Source organism: Armigeres subalbatus, chromosome 2, assembly GCF_024139115.2.
Source record: "Armigeres subalbatus isolate Guangzhou_Male chromosome 2, GZ_Asu_2, whole genome shotgun sequence".
NCBI lineage: Eukaryota > Metazoa > Arthropoda > Insecta > Diptera > Culicidae > Armigeres > Armigeres subalbatus.
Window position 1 is genome coordinate 287,408,736 of NC_085140.1, and position 20,975 is coordinate 287,429,710.

The 20,975-nt window shown below is 40.5% G+C and overlaps 1 protein-coding gene across 2 annotated transcripts in view; it reads left to right on the top strand.

The window, feature by feature from the left end:
- LOC134212359 (lutropin-choriogonadotropic hormone receptor) overlaps window positions 1-20,975 on the top strand; it is a 505,979-nt gene that overhangs the window by 464,332 nt on the left and 20,672 nt on the right. The window lies entirely within an intron of this gene.

A 20,975-nucleotide genomic window follows, 5' to 3' on the forward strand; every position in this document is an offset into this window, starting at 1 on the left:
ATTCAACTTGCTTAAAAACCTCCCAGACGTCGCGAAGAGGCGCATGCTGAATTTATTTAATCAATTCGTGGAAAGCAACATTGTTCCGGATGAATGGAGACAAGTGAGGGTGATCGCTATCAAAAAACCCGATAAACCCGCTTCGGATCATAACTCGTACCGTCCAATCGCGATGTTGTCGTGTATACGGAAGCTGTTAGAGAAGATGATTCTCAATCGGCTCGACCGATGGGTCGAATCAAATGGCTTTCTATCAGATACTCAATTTGGATTCCGCAGAGGCAAGGGAACGAACGACTGTCTTGCGTTGCTTACTACAGAAATCAACTGGCCTATTCTCAAAAAGAACAAATGGGTTCAGTTTTCTTGGATATTAAGGGGCTTTTGACTCAGTTTGCGTTGACGTCCTTTCAGACAAACTCCACGAGTGTGGGCTTTCACCAATACTAAACAACTATTTGTACAACTTGTTGTCTGAGAAACATATGAGTTTTTCTCATGGAAACTCAACAACTTCAAGAATTAGTTACATGGGTCTCCCCCAGGGCCCATGTTTAAGTCCCCTTCTTTACAATTTTATGTTAAAGACATCGATGGATGTCTTGTGGGAAATTGCTCGTTAAGACAGCTTGCGGATGACGCTGTTGTCTCCGTTACAGGAACAGGGGCGGGCGATCTGCAAGGACCATTGCAAGATACTCTGGACAATTTGTCTACTTGGGCTTTAAAGCTGGGTATCGAATTCTCTCCGGAGAAAACTGAGCTGATTGTCTTTTCTAGGAAGCATACGCCAGCAAAATTAAAGCTTCATCTTAGGGGTAAGAAAATCTCTCAAGGCATTTCACATAAATACTTAGGTCTGGTTCGACTCGAAAGGCACCTGGGGAATGCACATTAGACATCTGTATCAGAAATGCCAACAAAGAATCAACTTCATGCGGACAGTTACCGGTACGTGGTGGGGAGCCCACCCGGAAGATCTGATAAAGCTATATCGTACAACGATCTTGTCGGTTATCGAATACGGTAGTTTTTGTTTTCAAGCCGCCGCGAAAACTCATATATTGAAGCTCGAACGCATTCAATATCGTTGCCTCCGCATCGCGCTAGGCTGTATGAACTCGACTCATACAATGAGTTTAGAGGTACTCGCGAGAGTACTTCCTTTATCAGATCGCATCGCGGAAATATCGTTTAGAATCCTCATTCGGTGTGAGGTTTTAAATCCATTGGTAATTGAGAATTTTGAGAAGCTAATCGAACGAAACTTCCAATCAAAATTTATGACACTGTACTACTGGTACATGAGCCTGGAGATTGGCCCTTCTTCGAATGTTCCCCATCATGGTTGCTTCTTAGACTCCTTTCACCTTAGACTTTTTCACCGACGGGTCAAAAATAAATGAATCCACTGGATTTGGTGTCTTCAACGAATTGCATAGCGCCGCTCGAAAACTTCAAAATCCTTGTTCCGTATATGTTGCAGAATTAGCAGCTATACACTACGCATTGGAGCGAATTGCCTCTTCTTCCCTCTGATCAATACTTCATTTTTACGGATAGTCTCAGCTCAATAGAGGCTATACGTTCAATGAGGCCGGTACAGCACTCACCGTATTTCCTGAGCGAAATACGATCCATATTGAGTGCTCTATCGAATCGCTTTTATACTATCACTTTGGTATGGGTCCCTTCACATTGCTCGATCCCGGGTAATGAGAGAGCGGACTCACTTGCCAAGGTGGGCGCTATGGAAGGTGATATATACGAGCGTCAAATCACCTTTAACGAATTTTTTCAATTTCTCGTCAACAAGCCTTGCTCAGTTGGCAACGAAAATGGGATGAAGGAGATTTGGGTAGGTGGTTACATTCCATTCTCCCGCAGGTCTCGAAAAGACCTTGGTTCAAGGGGTTGGACCTTAGCCGAGACTTTATTAAGGTAATGTGTCGTCTAATGTCCAACCACTACTCACTAAACGCGCATTCCTATCGAGTAGGACTCGCAGACAGCAATCGATGCGGTTGTGGGGCAGGCTATCAGGACATCAATCACGTTGTCTGGAACTGCCCCGAATACGGTATTGCCAGGTCCGATTTATATGCATCCCTCCGGGCCCGAGGGAAACCAGAAAATGAGGACATTAGAGATGTGTTGGGAAAGCTTGATATTGACTACATGGCCCTTGTTCACAATTTTTTGAAGCGCATCAACGTCATTGTTTGATTCCTCTCCCCCATTCGTAGGGCCATGTTCACCTTGTATTCTCCCACTCCGCTCGGTAGAAACGTTTTGCTTGTATAATTGCAGTTTGTCCCTGTTCTGAACCACACCAATCATCATGGGAAGACTGCATCAACGCTACCTACGGACACCAATATAATCCCAAGCCCCAATCCCATCCATTTTTTTTTTGTATGTACTCCTTAACCTCGACCAAGCCGCGAGTTTTTCGGCTCCCCAAAACTAACATAAGAACATAAGAAGCAAAAGATGAAATTGTAATAAAATTTCAATTGACTTTCGGCTCCGTTATGCCCTCGAGCGCTTGAGCCTTCAAATAAACGCTGAGAGAAAAACAAAATATTAATCGATTGCATTAGATTCACGAAGAATGGTTCAAAAATGAATGAAAGACTCAACTCGTGAGTGAATCATGAAAATAGAAAAAAAAAAGTTGTTCGGGGTTCTTTGGTAGATTTTTTTTATATGAACAAAATAATTGCTTTTCTGAATTGCGTTTGATGAAGCCATTTCATTTCTGAATTTTGTTTCTTTTCGATCTGTTGCATATTCCTGCCATCTTTGTAAAAAAAAGGGGCCAATGGATCGTGTTCCTGTTTTCTCGAATATTTAGAAAAGACTAGTCCGAGACCACCGTTTTATTAGAAAGCTTTTAATGAATCACTACATATAATCTCCTTCTATTCTGATGCATGGGTGATTTTTTTTTTCAATTTGATATTTGGCATCCCAGCCTAAAGTAACATACATTTTTTATTATTGATTGTTTTTTGTGATTTTTTTACTGAATTTTTTTTACTTTTTTACTTTTTTTTTACGTTTTAGCTTGGAAAAGATTACAAAGCCACCACTTTTATATGGAGTTTATATTGAACTATTTCGTTGAAAAACTACAATTGCTACAACTTTTTTAAATGTTCATTTTATTCAACTGACTTTGCTTATACTGGACACTGATTCAGGGTATGTAAAATTTTGTTATCACTTTGAGATAAACTCGATTTGCTATGGTCGCAACTCTTGTGTTGATAAATCAGCACTAGCAGATAAATGCATGAATATTTAAAATTTTTTGCTCTTTTCGGGTTAGAATTTTGAAAACCTTCAACAACTCCTTGATTTGTATTCCTAAACACAACCCACAATATGGTTTTGCTCCACCACATCTCATGTTTTGAGTGTTTTCTTAAAATTAGATTTGATTTGGATAAAAACTGACTTAGCACAAGCCGTTCAAAGTTTTCATGGAAATTAGTAAGGGGAAATTGAATTTTTCACTTGACTGATTATAGCACTTTTCCTTTGAACGCAGACGACAAAAGGATTACTCATAATCTTTCACTCAATGGAATTTGCATCTTAAATTATCGTTCCAATAATCAGCAATCGATTTTGACCGATATCGTAGTTTTCTGAAGCCAATGAGGTACCGACGACTGTTTACTTCAATGAAATTCACTTCCAGGTGGCAGTGGCAGTGGAAAGAGTAGACAACAAACTAGACGAGCCAGCCTTGGGCTGAAAGTCTCAATGATAAAGACAAAAAAAAAGTAGACAACAACTAAGTTTATGGTGCTCGTCATTAAGGAACATTTCTATTTGTTGTATTTATCCTGTTACCAGTGGCACCGGGAGTGGGTAGGAAAGTAGGGCATGTCCTACACATGAATGTTCTTGGATGGGATAATCAAGGCATTATCCTACACATGATTACGGTGGAAATAAACCAACCATTAAACATTTGCAAAACAAGAAGGCTATTATACCATGGGGCATCGAAATCCGTACACTTAAGCACCTTAGTATATGAAAAAGTTATTAGAAAACAGGCCTGGGAATTGTCGCGTTTGTCAGTGACACCTGACAAGATACATAAAAACATGGTCAGTCAAAAAAAACTTGTCAACTTTCAGTTTTCCGTCGCACGACTGGATCCCCACGACCAGATGACAACTTTTTCCAATCGCGACAATTTGCTTTTGTTGTATGTCGTGTACTGCACATATCTGCGACAAAAGTGTGACAAGGCATACACTTTCGGCTCTGTGCACGACACAACATTGGTCCCGAAAGTAAGTTATGTCGCATCTTCTGGTTGTCTTCTCGTGGAGCAGCAATAGCAGCGTACAGATTTAAAATATCATACCGAAAAGAGCACTTTATAATTAATCATTTCTTTGTTCTCTTAACAGATTTTCTGTTGAGAAATAAGAAAATTTATTCAACTTTTTTTATTTTGCATAAAGAAAGATCCCCCAGTGTCGAATAGCTGAGCCATTTAACGCAACGCAAGTTTGCTCGCTTTTAACGCAGGTTGTAGAATTTTCGCGCTTTCCAAGTTGGTTTTGGATTTATTTGTTCCCGCGGTTTTTAAAAAGATTGGAGAATACGTGTAAACGAAACAGGGATTTTGTCGTTTTTACGCGTTTTTTTTGTGATTTGCGTGGTTTTGACTTGCGCAGTACAATCGTTCGGGTAAATAACGACTTCACTGGTACACCGCTTGTAGCAATTGCCTGGTGGACGTTTTTTTAACTGCAATACTTTATTTATAAGAGAAATACGGAATTTTCTTCATGCGTATAACCTATATTGGGGGCAATCAGGGAACATTCTTTGATAAATTTATGATTGATTGGAATTACTGCACGTTATTTTGGGCGGAGTATTAAATTTTAATCGTTCTGCACGGGCACTGTTGTGGGGGCCGTACACTAATTACGTAAGCATTTTTTCTGTGTTTTTCGAAACCCCCTCCTTCAATGTGAGATTTTTTCACACATTCTTTTTTTATTTATTATCGTAAGAAAATAATAGTACTCCCCCCATAAGTGCCTACGTCATAAGTGTATGACTATGAAACGCTCATGCGGGCTTGTTCATGCTATGTATAGCGAGCTATGTTTTTTGGTTCATGTTGTTCAAAATACAACAGCTTGTGTTCTCGAGTGTTAATGGCCCACTTAGAAGATTTCCTGTTATAGATCATTACAAACCATTCGTGATTTTTTACTCATGAATTTAAGATATGGTAATTTATTCAGTTACCAAAAAAACAATTATCTTCAAAATAAATTAATTCTTTGCCTTTACAGCTTGATGGTCGCATTTTTTTTATATATTCGTAGACGTAGGTTTGAGATAATGTTTATATATTTCAAATATAACAAACTAAATGTTCAAGAGCATTGAATAACGAGTAAAGAGCTGGACTAGGTAAAATCACCAAAATTCGAAACATTATTTTAATGCCGTACATATTAGTCGTTTTTATAATGAGCTAGGCTTAAACTGCTGTAAAATCCAGAAACCACACCGTTTCAGCGGTTTCCCAGCATATTGTCGTCAATTCATAATGACAACATTTTGCTGACAACGACAACAATTTTTGTCGCGACAGAATTCGAAGGTGACATGACGAACTTTTTTGTCAATAACCATGACAACTAGTTTTGTCCGTATGGTATGTGCAAAACTTTTGTCGTGGTGCAAAGCGTCACGCGACAAATATATCGTAACAAAATAAGTATGTGACAAGTTTAAAAATGTCTTGTCGGAGAGGGAGACCAGTACACGGTTACTGGCTAAAACCCATTAATGGGTACTATAGCACCCATTTTCGGCAAAACCGCCACTACTCATTTAATGAGTAAAACCGATTTACCCATTAATGGGTAAATGCTGTTTATGTCAAAAGATGGGTACTATTTTACCCATCGAAGGAAATGAAATTCCTGACAAAATGGGTAAATAAATACCCATTTTTTAACAATAGATTTATTATTTGTTAATACGCAGATTATTTTAAAGGGCATTTTCAAGTGAATAACAAACCGACAGTTTAAATATTTTTTATTTATCAAGTACAATTAATACGTACAATGAGAATGAAACAAAAAAAAATGTATTAACACATCCCATTTCGTTTTTTTCTGCCATCATCTGCCATGGCTTTGCTTTGGATGCTGATATCCATGATCCGCTTCTGATAGTCACGATAATGACTGGCCTCGTCCTGGATATTGAAACGGTGGCCCCGGTTCAGATCTTGATTCTGATAGTTGTCCTGATGCATTTGGAGAGGCGTTCTTATTCCGGTTCCGGTTCTGGTACGGTATAGCAAGATTGTATGGGAATCCGCTGTAGACATATTATAACAAATCAATACAAATCGTAAATATTGTTTAATTTACATTTACATTTATATGGGATATCTACTTACGTCAACGTGTTTCGTTTGTTTTAATTATCCACATCGTTTTCCTCCTGCGTGAACCGTTTTCATTTTTAAAACAGACGGAGAATTATTGCACCCGACAAGAAATTAAAAGTATTTTAAACAACTATTTTTTCACCCATTAATGGGTAAAAATTGCACATTTTCAAACTTCAAATAAATTCTGAGCATGAGTACTTTTTACCCATTTATTCATTTAAAAATTACCCGCTTTTTGACAGATCGATGGACTATTGAAAATGTATACTTTTTACCCATTAATAGGTTCTAGCCAGTAACCGTGTAGTGTGCTGTATCGGGTGTCGTTGGTTAGGTTGTGTTGTCAAGTTTGAGGTGACTGTTTTTTCTTTGGTTTTGTCGCATGGTTTTTCTGTGTGAAGGTGACAAATCCCAGGCCTGTTAGAAAATAGGATTCGAATGTAAATAAAACATCTGTCATTGACACAGGCGCATGAAGCCTTCTTCTTTTGAAGTGTTTCACATTTACTCATTAAAAATTACGAAAAACATGATAAAATAATAAATTAAACCAACTAGGGTGGGTGTACCAATTGTCGCCATACATAAGAACAACTATTTTTTTAAAAATAAGTAAAAGGCATGTGGGTGGACTTTGTATATCAAACGAAAGGTTTTACTTCGTGCTCCTTAGAACAGCTGTGAAAACCACAATAATTTTTTTTATTATCCTCAAAATTGATTAATCCATAATAGGAACGCATGCACCAGTTGTGGCACTATTCTTAATTTTGGTTCCTTATTTGGCAAATCCCATTGTTTTCTTATGGGACTGGCCAAATAGGGACCACTAGTGCGACAACTGGTACAAAGGACGTCAAAAATTAAGCAAAATCAATTTTTACAATTATGCTTTGCTTGTTTTGGAGGAGATCAAAGGTTTTATCGTATCATATGAATATGCTTTATCGATATGAACTTGGTTTGTGGTGATTTGATTGGCCATTTGGCATATAAAGCACTAGTGCGACAACTGGTGCTATAGCCACAACCGGTACATCTAGCCTACTCCTGACTCGAAATCCGTCCACCGTGGACGGATTTCGAATCAAAGGATCAAAATCCGTACAGCTATTTCTTAACTAAATAGTTAAATTGAAACAGACTGATTGACTAAACTACCACTGTAAATAGCTCGATATGCACCTTGAAAAGCGATCCTTTCGATTTGTATTCCACTTATCTTATGTAATGATTTGCAATAAGCAATTAAAACACAGTTACTTTCGGTGCAATTATGCTCTGCTGGAAAACAAAATGGCGGCACAAACTCCGCGTTTGGTGGGTGGAGATTTGTTTTTGATTTTTGTGGTTTTAATTTCAAAGCCTTCTTTCCAATTCTATGCCCTAAAAGCTTACTGTCAAGTATCTGAACAGGATAAGATTAATTATTCCTTCATTAATTACCTATTACCTCCTTTAACTTATTGATATCTCATGAGGTGGACGGATTTCGGTGCTGTACGGATTTTGGTCCCACACGGTAATCATGATGGCATGATTAAATGGATTATTAGAAGTTCACGGGAAATAGTTTTCTAGAAACTTGGAAGGATTTATTAAAATTTTAGGACGCACAAACATCCCTAAGCTTATATGAAATCTGGCGCGCAAGGGGTTTTAAACTCGCCAAAAGACTTCAACGATTAACCTGGTAGCAATATTTAAAAATTTGCATACACATGACTAAGATAATATTTTTAGCAATACTCAAAGCACACTTGTCAAATATGAGTTTATGTAACTCGGGTCGGGTCGTATTATATATTATAGGACCCGTCGGGTCGTATTATAGTTTCTGAAACCGTAAAAACTGCGCTGCAAGGGATTTTTTAACATGAGATGCAAAAATCTTGCACATTAAAGACCAGATCATTTCGAAATGGGACACTTCGTTTTAGAGATAGTGGCGTTTCGAGTGGTCGGATATGCAAGTTTTCACAGCGTTTTATAATAGTAAACCGTTCTTTTCGTTCTATTTTTTCACAGTTTGAAACTAACGTGATTTCACAATATTCGCCATGAAGGAGGAGAAAAGAAAAATAATCCTGCAAAATCCATCTACATCAAAAACCGGATTTTCACCTTTCATACAGTCCCATGATGACTAGATTTAGCCAGCTGAAATTGTAGCAAGAAAATGCTACAATGGTACACCATTAGTGAAATCCAGCTCATTCCAAAAAATCCGAATCCATTGAAATTGTCTTAAGTGCCATCCAACAGAGATTTTTTTTTTAGATAATTAAGCAAAAACTGAAGAAAAAAGGAGCAGTTATCAATGACATTGGCAAAATGAAGAATTGCTGGAATCAGGGAGTCAACATCATGACTAAAGACCGTCTGACAAGCGGCATCAACAGAGAAAGGCGAGTCTTTCTTGAAAATAACGATGCATGATTTAATTCAGTTTTTTATATGGAATAAAATAATATAAGCTTCGTTCCAAATTAGAAAGATTTCCGATTGAACGGAAAGTTTAAAAAATACACTTATTTAAAAGTGCCCCATTTCTAAATGATCTAGTCTTCATACTTCCCAGAGATTTCTGCTTCATTATTCCATTTCATTTCATTTATCTAGTTAACATCTAAACAGATAACACTGAATCAACAATTTGACGCCACAATGCACGGTTCGAGGCCGCATCTCTCCATCCTCGGATACGCCCCACGCTCGCCAAGTCGTTCTGCACCTGGTCTGCCCATCTCGCTCGCTGCGCTCCACGCCGTCTCGTACCTGCCGGATCGGAAGCGAACACCATCTTTGCAGGGTTGCTGTCCGGCATTCTTGCAACATGTCCTGCCCATCGTACCCTTCCGGCTTTAGCTACCTTCTGGATACTGGGTTCGCCGTAGAGCTGGGCGAGCTCGTGGTTCATGCTTCGCCACCACACACCGTCTTCTTGCACACCGCCAAAGATGGTCCTAAGCATCCGTCTCTCGAATACTCTGAGTGCTTGCAAGTCCTCTTCGAGCATTGTCTATGTTTCGTGTCCGTAGAGGACTACCGATCTTATTAGCGTCTTGTACATGACACATTTGGTTTGGTGGCGAATCTTTTTTGACCGCAGTTTCTTCTGGAGCCCGTAGTAGGCCCGACTTCCACAGATGATGCGCCTTCGTATTTCACGACTAACGTTGTTGTCAGCCGTTAGCAAGGATCCGAGGTAGACGAATTCCTCGACCACCTCGAAGGTATCCCCGTCTATCGTAACACTGCTTCCCAGGCGGGCCCTGTCGCGCTCGGTTCCGCCCACAAGCATGTACTTTGTCTTTGACGCATTCACCACCAGTCCAACTTTTGTTGCTTCACGTTTCAGGCGGGTGTACAGTTCTGCCACCTTTGCAAATGTTCGGCCGACAATGTCCATGTCATCCGCGAAGCAAATAAATTGACTGGATCTGTTGAAAATCGTACCTCGGCTGTTACACCCGGCTCTCCGCATGACACCTTCTAGCGCAATGTTGAACAACAGGCACGTCTTAGTCCCCGGCGCGATTCGAACGAACTGGAGTGTTCGCCCGAAATCTTCACACAGTTTTGCACACCATCCACCGTTGCTTTGATCAGTCTGGTAAGCTTCCCAGGGAAGCTGTTCTCGTCCATAATTTTCCATAGCTCTACGCGGTCTATACTGTCGTATGCCGCCTTGAAATCAACGAACAGATGGTGCGTTGGGACCTGGTATTCACGGCATTTTTGAAGGATTTGCCGTACAGTAAAGATCTGGTCCGTTGTCGAGCGGCCGTCAACGAAGCCGGCTTGATAATTTCCCACGAACTCGTTCACTAATGGTGACAGACGACGGAAGATGATCTGGCATATCACTTTGTAGGCGGCATTAAGGATGGTGATCGCTCGAAAGTTCTCACACTCCAGTTTGTCGCCTTTCTTGTAGATGGGGCATATAACCCTTCCTTCCACTCCTCCGGTAGCTGTTCGGTTTCCCAGATTCTGACTATCAGTTTGTGCAGGCAAGTGGCCAGCTTTTTCCGGGCCCATCTTGATGAGCTCAGCCCGATACCATCCTTACCAGCTGCTTTATTGGTCTTTAGCTGTTGAATGGCATCCTTAATTTCCCTCAAGATGGTTGGCTAGTTGGCTTCCATCGTCCGCTGAACTGACGTACTCATCTTCTCCGCTGCCTTGACTTTCACTGCCTGTACTCTCAGCGCCATTCAGATGTTCCTCGTAGTGCTGCTTCCACCTTTCGATCACCACACGTTTGTCCGTCAAGATGCTCCCATCCTTATCCCGGCACATTTCGGCTCGCGGCACGAAGCCTTTGCGGGATGCGTTGAGCTTCTGATAGAACTTGCGTGTATCTTGAGAACGGCACAGCTGTTCCATCTCCTCGCACTCCGCTTCTTCCAGGCGGCGTTTCTTCTCCTGAAAAGGCGGGTCTGTTGTCTCCGCTTCCGTCTATAACGTTCCACGTTTTGCCGGGTACCTTGCTGCAGCGCGACCTCCCGCGCTGCGTCCTTCTCCTCCAGAATCTGTCTGCACTCTTCGTCGAACCAATCGTTCCGTCGACTTCGACCCATATACCCGACGTTGTTCTCCGCTGCGTCGTTAATGGCTGCTTTAACTGTACTCCAGCAGTCCTCAAGAGGGGCCCCATCGAGCTCACCCTCTTCCGGCAACGCTGCCTCGAGATGCTGCGCGTATGCATTGGCGACATCAGGTTGCTTCAGTCGCTCTAGGTCGTACCGCGGCGGTCGTCGGTACCGAACATTGTTGATGACGGATAGTTTTGGGCGCAGTTTAACCATCACCAGATAGTGGTCAGAGTCGATGTTAGCGCCACGATATGTCCTGACGTCGATAATGTCGGAGAAGTGCCGTCCATCAATCAGAACGTGGTCGATTTGTGATTCTGTCTGCAGTGGTGATCTCCAGGTGTACTGATACGGGAGGCTGTGTTGGAAGTAGGTGCTACGAATGGCCATATTCTTGGAGGCGGCGAAATCAATTAGTCGTAGGCCGTTTTCGTTCGTCAGCCGGTGAGCGCTGAACTTTCCAATAGTCGGTCTAAACTCCTCCTCTTGGCCAACCTGAGTGTTCAAATCTCCTATGATGATTTTGACGTCGTGGCTTGGGCAGCTGTCGTACTCACGTTCCAGCTGCGCGTAGAATGCGTCCTTATCATCATCAGTGCTTCCGGAGTGTGGGCTATGGACGTTGATTATGCTGAAGTTGAAGAACCGGCCTTTGATCCTCAACCTGCACATTCTTTCATTGATCGGCCACCACCCGATCACACGCCTTTGCATATCGCCCATCACTATGAAAGCTGTTCCCAGCTCATGTGTGTTGCCGCAGCTCTGGTAGATGGTATGATTACCTCTAAACGCTCGCACCATTGATCCCTTCCAACAAACCTCCTGCAGCGCTACGATGCCGAATCCACGGTCCTTGAGCACATCGGCGAGTATGCGTGTGCTCCCGATGAAGTTGAGAGATTTACAGTTCCACGAACCGAGTTTCCAATCGCTAGTCCCTTTTCGTCGCGGTGGTCTTCGCCGATGGTTCCGGTCCGTACTCTCTTGTTGATTATTCGTTGCTTATGTTTTTCAAAGGCTGGCTTGCAGGGCCTGACACCAAACCCCCTAAATTTCTGGACGACCATTCCTCCTTACTCCCGGTGGACCATGGTGCACAGTTTCACTTAGAGTCCCCCGCTGGCACTCGGACGATGATCAGCCGCCCCTAACATGGAGAACAGACGCTGTTGTGAGCCGATCCTGACATGAAGAACAGACGCTCAATAAGATTTGCACCTCCGGAGAGGAGCAAACCCCCCCCCCTTCCCTGTCAGCATACGACCATAGTTCCCACCGGGGTTGGTTACCCGATCTTCCCTAAGGTTGCTCGTATCCCGGCCAGCACCATTATTCCATGGGCATTTTTAATCAGCTTACAGTAATTAGGCAGCAGCCACCAAGCGATCATGATGTAGGGTTTTTCTCTAGTCACTATCCTTCAAATTGCGCAGAAGCCAACGGAAAAGCATTATGTGGAGTGCACGATGTAATGAGCTATGTGGTACAATACTCGGAGGGAAACTAGAAAATGGCGTGTGGCTCAGACGCATGAATCGTGAGCTGTATCAGGCATACAAAGAAGATATTGTGAATCGTATAAAATACGGCAGACTTCAGTGGGCTGGTCACTTAGTCCGAATGTCGGAAAAAAGAATAGTGAAAACAATATTCATCAGAGAACCAGATAGAGGCCAGCAACTTCGTGGAAGGCCACGAGCACGCTGGCTGCACCTGATGGCATCGGAAATGGGGACTCTAAACGTTCAGGGTACGACAATTCGCCGAAAACTAATTCCCTGAATGCAATTTCCCCGAATAACAAATTTCCGAATGTAACATTTCCCTAGATGTAACAATTCCCCGAATGTAACAATTCCCCGAATGTAACAATTCCCCGAATGTAACATTCCCCCGAATGCTTCTCCCCTCTTTTTGAGTGCTGCACAAAGCGATGGGTATCCACTTAGTCATGCGAGCAAAGACGTATGGTTGCCGATCCGGATGTTACGAGTTCATTCTCGGTTCGGCCTATGATGCTTCAGGGTGGGAAGCATTTTCGGCTCGTTGTGCACAGTGTATCGATTGTACTTGCCCCACAAGTCATTCACGCAACTGGCAGGCGCGATAAAGCTTTCAATAACTGGGGAAAAGATAATAAAACATTAAGTTGAAAAACAGACCAAGTTTCAGATAGAATGTAGAGCCATTGAAGATGAAGACAATGCGCTGAAAAAAGGCAATGCTTTCTTTGAATAAACGCAAACAAAGGCAAAGTGAGGAGATAATGCATTCTTTAAATGAATAAGTTTGCTCAGTTAGATGAACGCATCTGGCCGGTTTGAAGCATAAGACGAAGGTAGGAGTTAATGCCTTCTTTAGATAATAGCATCGCTCGGTATCAGGGGAAAGTAAATGACACTCAAATGAACACATTTGCCCGGTATAAGGCAAAGGGGATAGATATCCAAGTAACCATTAGCACTTTATAAAGTCCAACCGCCCTATAAGACCACTATACGGCTTTACTTTACGGCGGCTAAGATATTGACAGACCCCCTCCCCCATAAGTGCTTACGTAATATGTGTACAACCCCTTATCTAAGAAGGTATAAATTTGATTGATAGAACTTTCTGAAAACGCCAAAGGCCATTCTGAAAAAGGTATAGTCCATGAAATGTCATACCGCGAAAGTTACATACCGCTCAATGCTATTCTTAGATAATAAATTCGGCGAAATGTTTTTCGATGAAATTTTATACATTCAATACATTTTGCTTAAGAAGGGATCTTATATTTTTTTCCTTATTCTGGAAAAATTCGCTCGTATCAAAATAAGAGATCACATTAATCCTTATTCTCATTCTTAATTCATTCATCTTTGCATTATTTGGAGCCAGGGCCAGATTTTGCTGGAAGGAGCCCCTAAATGTACGAAAAAGATTGATTTTGGAACATAAGGTTTTATGGGGGCCCAGATCCATGCCTCCCGGCCCCTCCCAAAATCAGGCCCTTTTTCGAGCTAACGCCTATTTCTGAAGAAAAAATGCCTTCTCTTAAAGAATGGATCACATCCTCCCTTATCCTATTTCGGGCAGATACTTGTTATTGAAGAACGAATAATAACATTCACTATCTATGGAAACACCCACTACAGATGAAACACATTCACCATTGCATTATTCCGAAGAGATGAATTCTTTTTAAAGAAGAAATGGCATTCACCATTACCGCATTCCGGGCAAGGGCATTATTTTTTTTTACAAGGATTTACATCCATCATTGCCTTAACTTTTTTAAGAAGGTATATACATGACAGGAGTTTAATTTCGAAGATAGAAAAAATATTTCCCTAATGAATCGGAATTTCCGTTTGAAATTCGCCGTTGTTTGACTATTTCAGAACAAAACCTACCTTGGAAAACACTGTACTCTGATAGCTTTAGAATTGAACAACACAACTTGGAGGATCAAGAACATCTAATACTACCAAAGGATATTCAGCTGATAATTTCCAATAAGACCCTCTTGAAAGTATCTTTGGACGCTGCTATTTTGGACGCATACAGTCAATTGCGAAGATGTGTTTACAAGAGTTACTTTATTTTCGGGGAATTGTTTCAGTCGAGTAAATGTTACATTCGGGGAATTGTCGTATAAGCGTTCGAGAAAACTGGAGGAACATCGCCCAATAGTGGCGACGGCCGACGATTATGAAGCTCTACAATATGCCAGGCATATATGTTTCGACGCTGTAGCCAACCAGGTTTATAATGAGTCTAATGCGATGATACTTTTATGCCCAGAGAAATCGAGATCTTGAACATTTCTTGGTCTTGCCTTGTAGCCGCGCATCTTGCCGCACGGCCTCATTAGGTCAGCTTAGGACATATAAAGTTACTTTAGAACTTCTGATCGCAAAATTATGACATATGATGTGTCGCAAGGCATATTTAGATTTTTTTTTCAAAAGTAGTCCACTGGTACCTTTTTCCGAATGCCCTAGGACCTTGTCAATGTGGCTAGTTAGGGTTTTTTTTATTCCTGTATGTCATTTTCCAACCTCTGATCGCAAAATAATGACATATAATGTGTTACAAGCTGGGTGCTGCGGATAGAGCCGCTTTTCTGCGCTCAAGCGAGCAGAGGGATATTTTGAAATCACTTCCATAAACTAAATTATTTTGCAGTTACTTGGCTGTCAAACATTTCCCGCTCTTCGAATTTCTCTTCCACGTTGCACGAGGGCGCACAAATGCGCTTGACTCTACATGACTTTACGATTGTTTACATACATTGATGCTCCAATCAGCTGCTAAATCTCGTGAAATTTCGTAACGAGTCCTTTTAATTACATTCCCACTAATTTTCCACTCGAAATATAATGTGAGAATATTTGTTACAAAGAATACAAAACTCAAACAAAGTTTATTTTTATTTTTTCCCAAAATAATAACAATACTTCTCAATATTAGATCAGAAACGAACATAACCACAATCTTCAATGTTTGGCTCCGGCACAATAGAAAATTTTGGCTTCAGTTTGACAACCAAATCGATTCTATCCGCACCACCCAGGTTACAAGCCATATTTGGAATTTTCGCAAAAGTGGTCAACCGGGACCGGATTACGGATGTCCCAGGGCCATGCCAATATGGCCGAGTTAGGTCATATCAATCTCCGGAGATCACTTTCGAACTCCTATGACAATATACCTACAAAGCTTCTCTGGTAATATACCTGTATAAAAAAACTTAGTTTCTTGTATGATAATCCCGATAATCCAGTAATTTTGCACATATTAAGCCTCCATACAGATTGCGGCAGGCCCCCATACAGAATCGCAAGAAAATCCAACATCCACTGATTGGGTGTATCTTCTATTGTATAGAGGAATGCGTTGAAACTGCTAGATTAAATTGGGATTTGTGGCAGGACAAAAAGCCAACATGAAATGATCTCATCAGATTATCCGCAAAAGCTCCAAGCACTTAATCTCGGAATAGTCGAACCAAGATGAATACAGTACTAGGTGCTCCAATCTGAAAAGTTTGTGGGAGAGAAGAAGGCGGGGGGGGAAAATTCATTTTCAGTGCAAAACGAAAACAAACCGGCTGGCTCTCCCATACTAAAATCCAAGATGGCTGAATCGTGAATTTGGCAGATTGGAACACCTAGTGGTGTATTCATCTTGAGTCGAACGACACCAGCAAGATAGATTAAAAAATACTGATTAAAAAAACACTAATATCGCATCACATAAAGATCGAATCATTACGCGTACGTTCTTCAAGCAACAATTCAAAACGCAATATTAACATTTGAATTGAAGACAAGCTTTCAAAACATTTATATCACACGCGGCAAGAACTTTCGCTGTTTCTCAACAATCTTCCGGTTGGCGCAACCCGAGCCGCTGCCAGCCGAAACGGTTTTAAGACGAGGTAAGAAACTCGCGTTAAAAAATCTACACGTCATTATTTGCGCGCGGTCTACTACGATCACTTCTACGCGTTAGCCTCAAGATATATGTATGCAAAAATAATATATTGGCTTTGAAACATCGCAGTCAATAACCATAGAAGTGGATAATAAACACTGAGCTGCTTTTCGGAAATGTCTCTCGTTCAAAATTCTTGTAAATTTTCGAAATTATGAATTTTATTGGTATCAAGATAATATTTTGAGGATATGGGACTCTGAGTGAAACTTTGGACTTCTGTACGAAATCCCAGAAATTAAAAGGATATTACTAGGTGCCCATTTCTGAATCTTTTTTTGTGTACTCCAAGACATGATAGAAGTGTTGATCTTTGATGGAGCTTTTAAAAAGTGAGTTACTTGGGTTTTTAATTGACGAACTAAGATTATAATACAGCGTCGTGCATCTTGAACCTGCCATAACTCAGCGGAAATATAAATTGCTACAAAGCAGATCATGCTAAATGTGACTGAATTCAAAAGGAGACCCAGATTGGGCTAGTCATTTTCCATGCCTAGAAAAGTAAAGTATCTATGTATTTCGATTGTTAAAATCATTTTCATTCACAAACCGATGTAGCAGTAATCTGATACTGGAGGTATGAAATGATAGTTTCAAATTGTTTGAAAATGTCGGGGTTTTGTTAGTTGAGTGGTAAGTATGCCTGCTTCTCATATGAGTGTGTCTGGGCCTAATCTCAGTCTCCGCTGTTGGTAGTTTAGGAGACGAAAAACGTTAGATCATGCCTTCTGTTGGATAAAAATTTATCACAATCATAGACTTTTTACCTCGGGCATCTATTGTACGGTACACTTATTACGTAAAGAATAATTGTTTTTTTTTTTTGCAACCTCATCTGCGCTCTACTACTTTAGTATGAAGTGAAAGAAAATTACAAACCCTTTCGTAATTAGCGCATGGTCTTTATGAACTCCAGGACTCCGATTTTTAAGAGAACTTGCGTTAAACAGTATGTCAAAATTAGTGCTCGGTTTGTCCCAAACTTCACTGAGGAGAACAAAAGAAATACGACTGGAAGATTTGGTGTTTTATTGTGTGGCTTTCTCAGTCTAATTTAGTCAAAACGATTAGTTTTGTTTTGCCCGACGTTTCGGCCTGTATTTTTGGCCTTTTTCAAGGGTGAAACAGTCTACCGTTTTTCGTTATTTGGTTTGCCGTTTTTCACATAGGGAGGGCTTCTCGTAATCAGTTTAAACATTTAGTGTGAACGTAGGGACTTTGGCAAACACTGCTATTGCACTACAATAATCTTGTTATGTGATAGCTTTGTTAAGTTTAGTTAAGAATGATAGCAAAATTCGACTGTAGTAGTTCACCGCATGGGCATGAATCCCACTTTGTTTATGCAAAAAAGGATGCTTTTTGTATTGATGCCTAACGTCGCGCACCCTTACAATTTTGTAGTTACATAATTTAAGGTTTGAAGCAAAAATTACTCATTTCTTAGTACTAATTGATTTTTACCAAGACTTGTATATAACTATAGCCTATCTACAATAATAATTTGAGGAGATTCGCAGTAATTATGATCGATAGGATATACATCTTTGGGTATACGTCGACTTTGGGTGGTATTGCCAACAGTGTTAGGGACAAAGTCATCTCCAGGATTAAGAGTCGCCTAACATTTAAATGCATTTCAAAAATCATCAAAATAGTTTCTGCCTGAATAAGAGATGATTTAAACAATGGATATGGTAAGAATCAGCTTAAGGCAAATTCAGATATTTTCGTAGAGCCAGAGGTCAACAAGTCAACATGGAATACAATTTGTTGATTTGTACATCATTTGAACATAATCCCTAGAAGTGCAAGAAATGTGTCACCCGTTCTAAATGAATTCAGAACACTTTTAATATAATTTTTGGTCATCTTGCCCCGAAGGGGGTGGTCATGTCTCCCATATGATAAATATAGGCATTATAAAAACACCTTTTTTGAAACCAGCCGAATTCGAAAGTGTTTCACGATTCTATAAAGATTACCGCTTAGGGTGGCCATCTTGCCCCTCTTTCCCCTGAGGCTCTCGTTCGATTCGTTCGTTCCAATTAGGGATCCTATAATGAGAGATATGCGAAAGCGGCCATTGTAAGCCAATCGAGCATTGAGAACTGTCAAAACGTGAGCCAAATGAACGTTGTTACTGTTGCAGATTGAGACGAGGTTGAGAGGTATTGAGATAGATTTTAAGAAAAGTTTCATCGAATAAACAATTTGTTTTACTTTCGCGCGTAGAAGTAGTCTAGTTTATGTATCGTGTTTCTCTTATTTATATTGCACTTTTATTTTAGTGATAATGCTTATTTAAACACTGTTAGTGGACAGACAAACATGTTCCAAGTTGTTATCAAATGCAAAGTCATATACAAGCTTCAACATTTTGCGCTGCGGCTAGTGCTGGAAGCGTTTGCAAATAAAAGTAACAGCGTTGCAAAATCGTCTGGAAAAGTATTTGCATATCTCTCATTATAGGATCCCTAGTTCCAGTCGACAGCCGTCTCTTCACCGTGGCTCCGGATTGTGGCTCGATGTGTGTACTGTGTAGTATCGTCATTGTCCTATTTGTTACATACGTCATCGCTAGAGTTGTGATCTGTTGCATGCGGGGCAGTTTCAGCTTTAGTATGTTTGCGTTTCTCGCCCACGTCTTTGCTGTGAAAATTGTGAAATGTTTGAAATGTCATAACTTTTTTGTTTATTAGTTTACCATCACCAAATTTTTATGGTAGATAGCTAATATAATGGACCGTTTTCCTAAAAAAATACGTTCGAAAAAGATAGGGTTTTGAGATATTTGAGTTTTTGTGACAAAAATGATATTTTAAAGGCAAAAATTTTTTTTTTTACTGTGCACATTTTCTTAAGAATCACCATTTAGTTGTCTAACTTTGCTGAAAAATCATAACAATCGAACATTCCGTTTTTGCTGTGCAGCTTTTAAATATTTTTGAACCATTTTCACATACACCCTTTTGAAAAGTTAGTCGTGACTCAATATGAAGATTTGATATCGAAAATGACGATTTAGATGAAATTGAAAACTGTGCAAAGTTTCAACTCAATAGAAAATCATGAATTAAAAAATTTCCTACATTTTAATGCTGTTGCTTGGTAGCGCTCCTCTGTCGATCGGCGGTGCTTGATTCAAGGAAAAAATGTAGGGGAAGTCTTTCTTGAACCACCAAATGGAGGCGCACGGCTGTGTTTGTAAAAATGAAAGATAAGAAAAATAAGAAAATAACTAATGAAGAACCAAAAAGTCATTCAAGACCCTCGCAGTGAGATGCAAGAAAAACTATTGTTTCATGATTGATGAACATTCAAATACATCGTAGGGTTCTTTCTTGAAAATGTTATAATTCAAGAAGCAGTCTTCTTCTTCTTATTGGCATTACATCCCCACACTGGGACAGAGCCGCCTCGCAGCTTAGTGTTTATTAAGCACTTCCACAGTTATTAACTGCAGGGTTTTTAAGCCAGGTTACCATTTTTGCATTCATATATCATGAGGCTAGCACGATGATACTTTTATGCCCAGGGAAGTCGAGACAATTTCCAATCAGAAAATTACCTGAACCGGCACCGGTTCACCGGTAATATAATGCAATGATGATGATGAACGCAAATATATAGTTTATTCTAATCGAAGCTGCCGTGTTATAATTACTTAACCTTATTTGTGTAATGTTACAGGAAACATAACAACAGCGATTTTAAATAGAGATGAGCACAGAATCAATTTTCACCTACGCTGTAGCACAATTCTAAACTGATTCGCCTCGGGCTACCATCTCATTAAAATGGAAACATTGTTGCATCAGCCGACCGGCGTCTGTAACTTGTGACCTGTTTTTGTTGCCCACCTAACCCGCCAATATCTTCCTGTGAGATGGCAGTCGGTTCTGCCTCGGGCACGAAAGATGTTTCCCGTTTTCTCAAGTCAACGTTGTCCTTGCCTTGCAACCAACCAGCCAGTCAGCATGGTACAATTAAATTTAATTTATGTGAAATTTATGCCACCGACCCTACGGCAAACTACACGGTCAGGGGTACAATTTTCCTCGATTGGTTCTATTTCCGCCCCTGAGCGGAGGAAGCAAACTATGGCTCGATTCCTGACGGCGATATCTTTTCTTTACTATTAACCAAGAATAAAGGAATTTACTGTCAGAACCTGAGTTAGATGCTTCGTTTGTGGACTGGTCAACCATCGTCGTACATTTGGATCAAAGTCGAGAGATACCGGATAGTTTAAGCGCGAAACTTCTCATTCATTATTCATAAGCTTTCTTTTCCATTGAAAGATTTATCTTGGGGCTTTTGTTTAACGAGTGGAGGAAAATTGGGGTTGCCACAAGGAAATATAAAAACTGCTTCATCAGCTACTTTGAAACCGTTCTCGGTTTTTTTTTGTACTTATGTTTTTT